The 13,105-nt window shown below is 40.1% G+C and overlaps 1 protein-coding gene across 2 annotated transcripts in view; it reads right to left on the minus strand.

Annotated features, from left to right (window-relative positions):
* The window catches only part of SCUBE2 (signal peptide, CUB domain, EGF-like 2), a 134,006-nt gene that overhangs the window by 58,387 nt on the left and 62,514 nt on the right, over positions 1-13,105 (minus strand). The window lies entirely within an intron of this gene.

Consider the following 13,105-nt stretch of genomic DNA (forward strand, 5'->3'; position numbering starts at 1 on the left):
TGGCTTCCTGAAGAAGCACTGATACAGATGTCAGAAAGAGATACTGCTGCAGTGTTAATACTTGAGACAGTTCATGGAAGCCCGGAAGCACGACGGAATGCTCACAGACATACCCCCAGATACATGCCATCTGCAAGTGAGATAGAGGGGAAGCCAGTGGAACTTCCCCAACCCAATTTAAGGACTTATTGCTCCTAAAAATCTTGACAAGCTAAAGATACCTCTTTAACCTTGCACAGCCTTTCGCCTAAACTGGCAGATCTGAAGCTACTAAAAGTTCCTGTTGATCCATAGCCAGTGAGCTTCTAAATATGACCATGTACAAGACAGGGCAAATGCTCCTTCTTTAATCCTGAATGTCCTCCCTTAACGATGAATAATAAGCAAAGCAAGAGAGAGAGAGCATCATTCACCCCAACCATTCCTTTATTGCAGACTAATGACTTAATTCTTGCAACAGTTAATTAACACATTACAAGTTTAACTTTCCCTAAAAGACCTGTAATAGCCACTTGAGAAAGCATCCTCAGTTGTTAAATCACAACTATAGATATGAGAGGGGTCCTGGTAACATAGTGGTCAGCAGTTCGAATCTACCAGATGTTCTGCAGGAGAAAGATGAGGCTTTCTGCTCCCAAAAAGATTTTTTCATTTGTTTGTTTTATTTTATTTTATTTTTAGTTGTTGATGTTGTTAAATGTCGTTGAGTCAGTTCTGACCCATAGCGACCCTGTACAGGGTTTCCGAGGGTGTTTTTAGTAGTATTTTTTTAATGTGGAAGAACATTAGCTTTACATTCATTCATTGCCATGGTTACAATCCCCTCCATGTATCATCAACCAACCAAATGGTATACCCTGCAAGCCTGCCCCCTAGTCATCAGCACACAGCCCCTCTCTCTCTCTGGGTCTAGAGTCCCCAGCCACTCCATCTCTCTACATCATTGTCTCTGCCTCCATCTCTAGCATCACTGCTTCTCTGGGTAGGGTCTCGCTCCCACTCTTCTCTCTTGATGGTCCCAGGGCCCTCCGCTCCTGGACTACAAAGTCAACCACTCCCCACCTTTTGCTACAAAACATCTACCTTTACATTTCCAACCCTCACAGTCAGTCCTGATAGTAATTATTCACTATTGTACCACATGAATGGTATCCACATCTTTCATCAGTCCCGCCCAGACAGACTGGATACTACTCAGTAGAGATTACCTTCCTCCACGCCCTCTGGATCTAAGCTCTCTTTTGAAAGCTTGTAAGCCAGTTACTTCAAGCCAGCCCCCACCCCCACCCCCGCCCCATTTTGGGTAGCCAATGTCCAAGTTGCCCATCCCTGTCTACCCTGTGTATTGAGGGGGTGGGGATGATCCTCGCTGTAAAGATTTGTTCTCTCTTTTGAGCTACTGTATCCATAGGTGTAGGTCAAGTTCATCAAATTGTATTCAGATTACTCTTTTTGTCCTCTTTCTTCTTCTAGTTGAGCTCTGATCATCCAGCCATTGAAACCAGGTCAAATGGGTATTATCTGCAAGTGTGGGTGTCCTTGTGCATATGCCCTCTCTTCTTATCAGCTGGATGCTTCATTCTCCACTCTAGTCCTCTGTGGCTATGTCACTGACTCTGGGCCCAGGAGTCCCCAGGTCTTGCCAAACTGCTGGCCAACCAGGTCTCCACCCGGGTTCACAGGAGTGTATTGAATGTGGTTGGACTTATCTTGCTGCTTCATTGCTGTTTTTCTCTCACTTCCCCTTATTGGTGACCAATGTGGTCACCAGTCAGAGCACATGTCTGCTCTTGTATTTCCATTGAGTCTTAGTCTTGGAAGGGGGTTTGCCCTGAGGGGAGCTGACCACTTGCCTTGATGTCTCCTGGGTCCCATAAAGATATACACCCTTGAAAACTCTATATAGGTTTGCTATGAGTCAGAATCAATTCCACAGCATACCACCACCACCACCACACCATAGAGATGAGAAAAGTTAGCAAACAGCCTTCTAGTTCTGCATTTCCTACAATAATTCTAATAGGCAGCTACTATCCAACATCCATTCAATTGTTAGCACCTCAGCTTCCAGAAACCTGATTTTACTTCTACAATTTTCATTTTAAAGTCTGAGGGGTAGTTCTGACTTTCTTGTTGTTAGGTGCCAACGAGTTGGTACTGACTCATAGCGACCCTATGCACAACAGAACAAAACACTGCCCAGTCCTGTGCCAACCTCATAATCATTGCTTCATTTGAGTTTGTTGCTGCTGCCACTGTGCCAATCCATCTCATTAGGGGTCTTCTTTTTCATCGACCCTCCACTTTATGTCCTTCTCCAAGGACTGGTCCCTCTTGATACTATGTCCTTCGTATGAGAGTCAAAGACAGGCCATCCTGGCTTCCAAGGAGCATTCTGGCTGTACTTCTTACAACACAGATTGGTTTGTTCTTTGGCAGTAAATGGTACTTTAAATATTTTCCTCCAACACCATAACTCAAATGCATCAATTCTTCTATGGTCTTCCTTATTCACTGTCCAACCTTCACATGCATATGAAGGTATTGAAAATACCATGGCTTGGATCAGGCACACCTTAGTCCTCAAACTGACATTTTTGCTCATGAACACTTGAAAGAGGTTTTCTACAGCAGGTTTGCCTGCTGCAATACGTTGTTTGATTTCTTGACTACTGCTTTTTTGACTGTTGTTTTCCTAAATGTCCGAGCAAAATGAAGTCTTTGACAACTTCACTCTTTTCTCCATTTATATGTATGCTGTTTATTGGACCAGTGGTGAGGATTTTTGTTTTCTTTACATTGAAGGCTGTGGTCTTTGTTCTTCATCAGTAAGTATTTAATGTGCTCTTTGGTTTCAGCAAGCAAGGTTGTATCATCTGCATATCACAGGTTGTTAATGTGTCTTCCTCCTATCCTGATACCACAATTTTCTTCATATAACCCAGCTTCTCAAATTATTTGCTCAGCATATAGATTGAATAAGTATGGTGAAAGAATACAACCCTGTCACACACCTGACCTAATTTTAAACCATTCGTTATTCCCTTGTTCTGTTCAAACTACCTGTTGGTCTATGTACAGGTTCCTCATGAGCACAATTAAGTGATCTGAAATACGCATCCTCCACAATGTTGTCCATTGCTTGTCATGATCCACACAATTGAAAGCCTTTGCGTAGTCAGTAAAGCACAGGCAAACATCTTTCTGGTATTCTCTGCTTTAAGCCAAGATCCATCTGATGTCAGCAATGATATCCCTCATTCCATGTCCTCTTCTGAATTCAACTCTGGATGTACTGTCAATGTATGGTTGCAGCTGTTTTTGTATTATCTTTAGCAAATTTTTACTTGCCTGTGTTATTAATATTGTTCAATGATTTCTGCATTCTGTTGGGTCACCTCTTTTTGGAAAGGACACAGATGTGGATCTCTTCCTGTCAGTTGGCAAGGTAGGTATCTTTCAAATTTCTTTGTATAAAAGAGTGAGTGCCTCCAGTGCTTAACCAGTTTGTTGAAGGATTTCAATTTGTATTCCATCAATTCCTGGTATTTTGTTTTTTTGCCAATGTCTTCAATGCACCTTGGACTTCTTCCTTCAATATCCCTGGCTCTTGATCATATGCTACCTCTAGAAATGGTTGAACATTGACCATTTATTTTTGGTACAGTGACTCTATATATTCCTTCCATCTTCTTTTTCCCCCCAATTTGATAACATTTACTGCTTTATTAGCTGACCAGATTACAAAAATAATCATAGTAGACACTTTAGTTCATTCTTCTAATAAGCCTGTTGATCTAGTCTTCCCTGTTGCCAGCATCTCCACCTTCTATAAAATGGGTGGTCTTTTTCTTCATTCCACCACAAGGAAAAGATAATTTGAAGGGCCACAGGGAGTTATTTGCTTCTTTGAAACATTTCCCAGATCCTCCATTCAGATGATACCATATTTATCAAAAGAACACGCAATGTGTTATCTGTCAGGGCAATTTGCTGCTTCCTATTGATTTTGCCATAACCATGCTTGTAGATCAGGTCATTTACTGACTTCAGGTTTGGGTACCCTATGCAATATAAAGGAGTTCTGGTACCGTAGTGCTTACGAATCGGGCTGCTAACCTCAGGGTCAGCAGTTCGAAACTACCAACTGTTCTGAGGGAGGAAGATGAGGCTTTCTGCTCCCATAAAGATGTGCAGCCTCAGAAACCCGGTACAGGGTCGCTATAAGTCGGAACCAACCCCACTGCACATAACAACAACAACATACAATATATAAGGAGCTCTGGTAGCATAATTGTTATGAATAGGACTGGGAACCTTAAGGTCAGCAGTTGGAAACTACCAGCTGTTCCATAGGAGAAAGATGAGGCTTTCTGCTCCTGTAAAGATTTACAGCCTCAGAAACACTGTGCAGGGTCGCTATGAGTCAAAACCGACTCCACGGCACATAACCACCACCACCAGCATGCAATATATAGTTCCACAATTCTCAGCATGTTAACCGAAGCTTTGTTGAGCTTAACAAAGGTGCCACTGAAGATCTGGCAAAGGCGAAGAAGCTGCAACACCTTTCAAACCTTTGGGCTCACATCATCGATACCTGTGATCCTGATAACAAATGCCAGCTTGGGTTCTCCAGACACATAGAAGTTGCCCGCTTTTCTTGCCATCATAGCCATTTGAATCTCACTTCTGTACATCTGTCTATATTCTTTGTGATAATGCTTGACTTTTTCATAGCTAAGCTTCCTCCTTGCTTTTTGAAGCATCCTTTGAGAAAACTTCTTTCTCAAGTGCAGGATCTTTAATTCTGCGAAAGTCCATCGCTTTTTCTTAAGGGTCTCTAGCACAGCAGGAACCTTCGTTTTCTTCTCCTCGACACCCTCCATGGTTCCAGCAGGTTAAAAAAAAAAAGGCTCCTTCCATCTTTTTTTGATGCTTTCTGCACCATTCAATATTTTGTCCATTGTTGTTGTTGTGAAGTGCAGTCGAGTCGGTTCCGACCCATAGCGACCCTGTATAGGGTTTCCAAGGAGCAGCTGGTGAGCTTGAACTGCTGACCTTGCAGTTCAAATGGCTTTGCAGTCTGGCACATTAACCCACAGTGCCACGCAGAATACTTCAATATTGCAAATCAAGACTTGGATTTTTTCTTCAGTTCCCTCAGCTTAAGAAATGACGAGTGTGTTCTTCCTTTTTGGTTTTCTAAGCACATTTCATTATAATATTTGACTTTGTCTTCATAAGCTGACCTTTGAATTTTTCTACTCAGCTCTTTTACCTCCTCATTTCTTCCATTTGCTTTATCATCTCTACATATACTGAAGAGCAAGTTTCAGAGTCTCTTCTGACATCTATTTTGGACTTGTCCTTCTTTCCCGTCTACTTAATGACATTTTGCTTTATTCCTGTATGATATTCTTGATGTCATCCCACAACTCTTCTGTTCTTTGGTCATTAGTGTCTAATACATAACATCTGTTCTTGAGATGTCTCTAAATTCAGGTGGGATATGTTCAAGGTCATATTTTGGCTCTCATGGGCTTGTTTTAATCTTCTTCAACCTCAGCCTGAACTTGCATATGTGCAATTGATGGTCGGTTCCACAGTCTGTCCCTGGTCTTGTTTTGGCTGATGATATAGAGCTTTTCCACCATCTCTTTCCACAGAGGGTCAATTCGTATTCCATTTGGTGAGGGCCATGTGTATTCCATTTGGTGAGGTCCATGTGTATAGTCATATTTTATGTTATTTTAAAAAGGTATTTGCAATGAATAAGTCATTGATCTTGCAAAATTCTATCATGTGATCTCCTGCATTGTTTCTATCACCAAGGCCAAATTTTGCAACCACTGATCCTTTATCTTTGTTTTCAACCTTTGCATTAGAATCACCAGTAATGATCAATACATCGTGATTGAATGTTTGATCAACTTCAGACTGAGGAAGTTGGTAGAATTCTTTAATTTCATCATCACTGGCATTAGTGGTTGATGTGTAAATTTGAAAAATAGTGGTATTAACTGGTCTTCCCTGTAGGTATACAGATATTATTCTGTCACAGATAGCATTGTACTTCAAAACAAATCTTGATGATGAATGAGATGCCACTCCTCTTTAATTTGACATTCCCAGCATAATAAACAATGTGACTCTCAGATTCAAAATGGTCAATATCAGTCCATTTCAGCTCACTAATGCCTAGGATATTGATGTTTATGCGTTTCATTTCATTTTTTACAATTTCCAGTTCTCTGAGATTCATACTTCATACATTCCATGTTCTGATTATTAATGGATGTTTACAGCTGTTTCTCTTCTTTTTTTAGTTATGCCACATCAGCAAGTGAAGGTCTCAATGGTTTTACTTCATTTGTGTCATCACGGTCAACTCTACTTTGAGGAGGCAGCTCTCCCCCAGTCGTATTTTGAGTGCCTTCCAACCTAAAGGGCCCATTCAGCATTATATCTGACAATAATCTGGTGCTTTTCATCATGTTTCAATATTCAATATTGAAACCAGCAATATTCTGGTGCTGACAGTGTTTCACTGCTAGTCATAAGGTTTTCAGTGACTAAATATTCGGAAGTAGTCTGTCTCTCCTTCTTCCTAGCCTGCCTTCATCTGGAAGCTCAGCTGAAACCAGTTTATCATGGATGACCCTGCTGGTATTTAAAATACCTGTGGCACAGCTTCCAGATCACAGCAACATGCAAGCTACCAGAGTACAACAAATTGCCAGATGAGTAGTAGAATTCTGACTAATCCTAATTAAATATGAAAGACAGAAAATGAGTGTATATCTGTTTCTTCACAAAAGCTCATGAAAGTGAGTGCAAATAGATCAAATAAAAGAGTATAAATGCTTAAGGGCAAAGAAAATATGAGGGAAGAAATCAATGAAAACTGCTAAGTTTTCTCAAAGTGGCATGTAAATAATTGAGCAATAATTGTAGTAGCAGAGGGGGTAGTACAAGTGGTGAACGCATTGTTGTTGTTGTTGGTGGTGGTGCCATTGAGTTGGTACTGACCCATAGTGACCTTATGTACAGCAGAACAAAACACTGCCCGATCCTGGGCCAACCTCACTATTGTTGCCATGCTTAGCACAACAGAATTCCAGAAATTCCCAGGAATTGGAGACACCTTATGGAGTCCTAGTGTGGTGCTGTGAGTTAATGTGCTAGACTGCAAAGCAGTTTGATCTGCAAGGTTGGCAGTTCAAGCTCATCAGCTGCTCCTCAGAAACCCTATACAGGGTAGCTATGGGTCGGAACCAACTTAACAGCACTTAACAACAACAACAGTTACCTCAGAGACAGAGAAGAGGATAAAAGTTAAAACAAGAGTATTGGTTGGCAGTCTGTTTAGGAACTATGATGGGTTTCAAAAAATTCGTGAAAAAATGGAATTTTTCCATGAACTTTCTGAAGGTCCTTTATAGATAAGTCCCCATAATCTCTCTTTAATTCCATATATCCAGGTGACTGCCCCTTTCTTTTCTAACTAAAGCAGAAAAGTTTATCTTCTGGAAAAGTTGCATTAGAGAGGAATCGAACTCAAGGACACCAGGAAGAGCAGAGAGCAGAATGAGAAACTGCCAAGTGAAAGTCTATACTCTGAAAACAGAGGTCTCAAACCCTCATCATCTCCTCAGCTTCCAGAATACTGGCAGTCAAGCCTCAATGCAGGAGATCGAAGGATTCTGCTCCAGAAAATTGATCTTCACAAGTGAAAAGATTTCTAGGTGTTGACATATGAGTATGTCCATATGAAATGGTTATATCACTGCCTAACCATTCAAACATGAAGCCCACCAGTCAACAAAGCATCCAAATGACATATGAAAAGTCATCTAAAAATTACCAGACATCTTGGAAAATCCTTTAATATGAAATACACCAAACAAAAGAGAAGTGTTCTTTGTTTTCTGTTATTTTAAAAGATCATTACAATTCATGTATGCTCAACCTTGGAACAACAGGGCTCAGTGATAGAGTGATTGAATGGATAAAAGAGGGGAAATAATGTTAAGGTGCTTGACTGTCTTATGAATCTTGGTTTCCCTTGCCTACCATTGTAAAATAGACACTTGAGGGGGAGAGAAAGGAATAGCTGGAAACATGATTATAGAAAGGTTGTAAGCCTGTCTTCAGCCTATAACTGATTGGAATACCTAAAAGGAGTGCTAGAACTTGCCCAGTGAAATAGGCCTCTTGCAGAGCCCTTGTAGTGTATAAGACCTTAGGTGGAATACAGATCCCCATCCAGAATCTTCTGAAGTGGGAAATTTCCACTTGAAATGACAAGCAGACTAGCCTGAAGCAGCTAGAGGAACAGAAGATACTTCTTGAAAGACAGACCAGCAGGAAAAAAAAAAAAAAATGGCAGTCTGATTGACTAACACAAGAACAAGCAAGTTGTTCACTGGGGAGCCATCAAGGCAAGCAATCAAGTCCCTTCAGGGTAAACTCCCTTCCAAGACTGAAACTCAAAAGGAATACACAAGCAGAGCAGGCATGCAATCTTGCTGGCGACCACGTTGGTCTACTGATGAGTAGAAGTGGGGGGAAAAGCAGCAATGAAGATGTGGGCTGAGTCCAATCAAGTTACACAGACTCCCATAAACCTGGAGTATGGTGAGATCTGGTTGGCCAGCAGTATGGTAAGACCTGGGGACACCTGAGCCCATGGACAAGGACATAGCCACAGAGGGCTTCAGCAGATAGTGAAGTGTCCAGCTGATATGAAATGAGAGGAGATGCACAAGAACACCCAAACTTGCAGATAGTACCCATTTGACCTAGCTGGATGATCAGAACTTGGTTAGAGTAAGAAAAAAACATTTTAAAATTATTTTTTAAATAAAGAATACAAGTGTAATTCGCTACAATTTGATGGACTTCACCTATACTTATGGATATAGTAGCTTAAAATACCAACCAAGAGAGAAGGAATCTTTACAGCAAGGATCATTCCCATCCCCTCTGTACACAGGGTTGAAAGGGATGGGCAATTTAGACATTGGCTACCTAAAATGAGGGGGCTATAAAGGCACAAAGTAACTGACTTACAAGTTTTCAAGAAGGAGTTTAGTTTTAGAGGGTGCGGGGGAAGGTAGACTCTCCACTAAAAGGTTTTCATCCTGTCTAGACGGGGCTGGAGAAAGGAGATGGGGATAAGACTCTTATGGTTCAATAGTGAGTAATTGTTATCATGACTGACTGTGATTGTTGCAACTGTAAAGGTAGACATTAGAGGGGAGTGGTTGATCTTGCAGTCCAGGAGCAAGGACCCTGGGGCCATCAAGGGAGAAGAGCAGGAGTGGAAGTGTGAGACCCTGTTCAGAGAAGCAGAGACGCCAGAGATGGAGGCAGAGATGATCACGTGAAAAGATGGAGTGGCTGGGGACTCTAGACTCATGGAGGGAAAGGGGCTGTGTGCTGGCGGCCAGGGAGAACGCTTGCAGGGTATGTCCTTTGGGTGTTTGAATGATTGTATATTCTTGAGTGTTTTGGTGTACATAAAAAAAAAAAAAAAGAAAGAAAGGGTGGGGGATGGGCGGTGGTGGTAGTGATAGAAGCAAATACTGAATGATGATGCATGGAGGGGATTGTAATCATTGCAATGAAATGAAAAATGATTGGATGAGTGTAAAGCTGAGATTCTCACTCAATTCACAATGAAAAGCTTAAGACAAAACAAAAACAAAGATCATTACAATTAATTTTCTCAGAAAGACAATAAAAACCTTCATGAAATAAGAACTAGTTCTGACAATGAAAGAATAATCAGAGAACAAAATTAAATTCTTAAAAAATTTACATATGAAAGCAGAAATTTAAAAAGAATATTATGAGAAGATTATAAGACAAAATTGAAGAAACTCCCTAGAAAGTAGAACAAAACTACAAAGATAAGAAAATTAGAGCATCAATGCAAAAGTTAAAACAGCCAACCAAGAGACATTCCAGAGAGAAAGAATAGAGAAAAGGAGAAAAGAAAATTATCAAACCAAAAATACAAGAACATTGCTCAGAACCAAGGGATATGAATGTCCATACAGAAAAGACCCACTGAGTGCTCAGCACAACAGTGGGAAAGAAAACTGTAAGAAACGCTATTGTGAAATTTCAGATCACTACACGGAGGATCTTTAAAGCTTCCAGAGGTTTCATACAAAGGATCAAGAATCAAAATGATTTTAGAGTTCTTGAAGTAGCACTGAATGTTTGAAAACAATGGAGCAATAAAATCAAGACTCTAAGAATATTATTCCAACTCTGAATTCTATACTATGTCAAATTCTCAATAAAGGGCTAAGATAGCCTAAAGCCATTTTTAGACATGGAGAATAATTTTTTTTAACTCTACATCTCATGCACCTTTTTTCAAGTAGATACTATGACAGGATATGCTCTAGTCAAATAAGAACGTAAAATAAAAGCGAAAATATGGAATTCACCAAAACAGGAGAGTGGCTTCCTAGGCTGATGGTAATGGGAAAATCTAGATGAGAGATGTGCAGTCAGTCAATAGAGTCAGGCCTTACTATTGTAGGAGAGAGGAATCCTCAGAAGAGACATTTTAAGAAGAAAATTGAATTGGTAAGTTACCTGCTGTGTTTGAACATACTTAAAGGGGTTTAGAGTTCTTTCTGAAATTTGCAAAAAGAATTCATAATAGAAAGTTAGGAAACTAAACAAAGAAAGAAAATATAACAATGTTACATGACTGAAAGATTAATCATATTTAAATACTCAGTCACAATAATGTAAATATGAAATACTGATTGAAATTATGATACAGATCTATTAATAGTATAGAGGAGAGTATGTGTATCAGGGAGCAAAATCTCAGTCCTCCATAACAGGAAGTCAAAGCTAATATCTAAAATTGACACAGTAAGAAATATCTGACCTCAACAACAAAAAGGCAAACAACCCAATTGAAAAATGGGCGAAGAACATTAACAGACACTTAGCCAAAAAAGACATTCAGGCAACCAACAACTATATGACGAAATGTTCATGATTAGTCATTGCTGTTGTTGTTAAATGCTGTCGAGTAGATTCCGACTCATGCAACCTTGTGTAGAGTTTCCAAGGAGTAGCTGTTGGCTTTGAACTGCTGATCTTGTTCCCAGTCATGTACTGATTTTACAGTGCCACACCAGGATTCCCATTAGCCAGGAGGAACGGCTGGTGAGTTTGAACTGCTGGCCTTGCGATTCAAATGACCTTGTGGTTCAGTGCTTATCATACAGCACACAGCAGGACTCCAAATTACAATAAGATACACTCTACTCCCACATCCCCACACCCTCACAACCCCATCCACCCAGGCAATAATGGCTCTGTTTAAAAAGAAAAAAAAATTTTTTTTAACTGAAAATAACAAATGCTGGTGAGATTGTGAGGAGTTAGGAACTCTCATTCACTTGGTGGGATTGTAAAATGGTACAATGGTAAAATGCCAGATGTGGTCATATTTAGAAGGGAAGATGTGGCTGTAGATCAGCAGAAACTTTTAGTATCTTCAAATCTGCCAATTGAGGGAAAAGTCTCTGTCCTTAAAAACTAGAAGTAGAAATACCACATAGTCCAACAACCCCACTCCTAAATATATATCCTAGAGAAATTAACAGCCATGGCATATACATATACTCAGTTAAATATACACACCCATGCTCATTGCAGCATTGTTCACAATAGCAACAAGATGGAAACAGCCTAAGTGCCCATTAGTAGATGAATGGATAAACAAACTGTGGTATATACACACAACAGAATACTACACAACATTTTAGGAATAACGAAGAATCTGTGAAACACCTCACAGCATCGATGAACTTGAAGAACATTATGCTGAGAGAAATAAATCAGTCATAAAAGAGCCAATATTGTAGGAGACCACTATTATAAGTGATCAAGGAAAGGTTTTCACACAAAAAGAACCATTCTTTGATGGGAGGGGGAGGGAGGGAAAAATTACTAGATAGTAGACCAAAAGCTGCTCCGCGGGAGAAAGATGAGGCTTTCTACTCCCGTAAAGATTTACACCCTCGAAAACCCTGTACAGGGTCGCTATGGGTCGGACCCGACTCGATGGCACTTAACAACAACAACAACAGACCAAAAGGATAGCATTTGCCCAAAAGTAACTTCAGAAGGCAGAAAGGACAGGAAGTTTGGATGAATGAAAATGGAAACCAGGGAAGAGGTAATAGGGGAGAGTCCTGTTGTGGCACTGTGGGTTAATGCGCTGGACTGCAAAGTCATTTGAACTACAAGGTTGGTGGTTCAAGCTCACCAGCTGCTCCTTGGAAACCCTATACAGGGTCGCTATGGGTTGGAACCGACTCTACGGCACTTAACAACACCTGACACATTGGTAGTGGTGGTGGTGGTTATGTGCCATGGAATTGGTTCCGACTCATAGCTACCCTGTGTAGGGTTTCTGAGGCTGTAAATCTTTATAAGAGCAGAAAGCCTCACTTTTCTCCTGCAGAACTGCTGGTAGTTTTGAACTATTGACCTTGAGATTAGCAGCCCATCTCATAACCACTATGCTACCAGAGCTCCTTACTGACACATTGAAGGGACCACAATCAATGTCATGAAAAGATCTATGTATAAATTATTAAATGGAAACTAATTTACTTTCTAAACTTAAACCTAAACCACAATAAAACATTTAAAAAGCAGAAGAACGAAAAGAAATACCTGATACACTTAATTTTCCAGAAATATGGAGGGAAGTCAGGACAAGAAACAACTAGGAGAAATAAAAATGGTTACCTCTGGCAAATGGGATGAGGGGATTAGAAAGGAAGGAGGCAAGGAAATGATGTATTTTATTATAAGCTTAGTAGGACTGATTAAGTTTTTACATTATTTATATATAGTATTTTAATTTAAATCAATTAAAAACAATATACTTTTTAACCTTTTCCTTTGATTGGGTGAAAGTTTTCAAGAGTAAATTGGTTTTACATATAGCAATTCATATACATTATGGTTTACGACATTGATTACAAGTCCCACAATGTAAGAGCACTCTTCTCACTTACTGCCTGTGTATACCATTTCCATTCTTCCTTCT

This window comes from Chrysochloris asiatica, unplaced genomic scaffold (assembly GCF_000296735.1).
Source record: "Chrysochloris asiatica unplaced genomic scaffold, ChrAsi1.0 scaffold00219, whole genome shotgun sequence".
NCBI lineage: Eukaryota > Metazoa > Chordata > Mammalia > Afrosoricida > Chrysochloridae > Chrysochloris > Chrysochloris asiatica.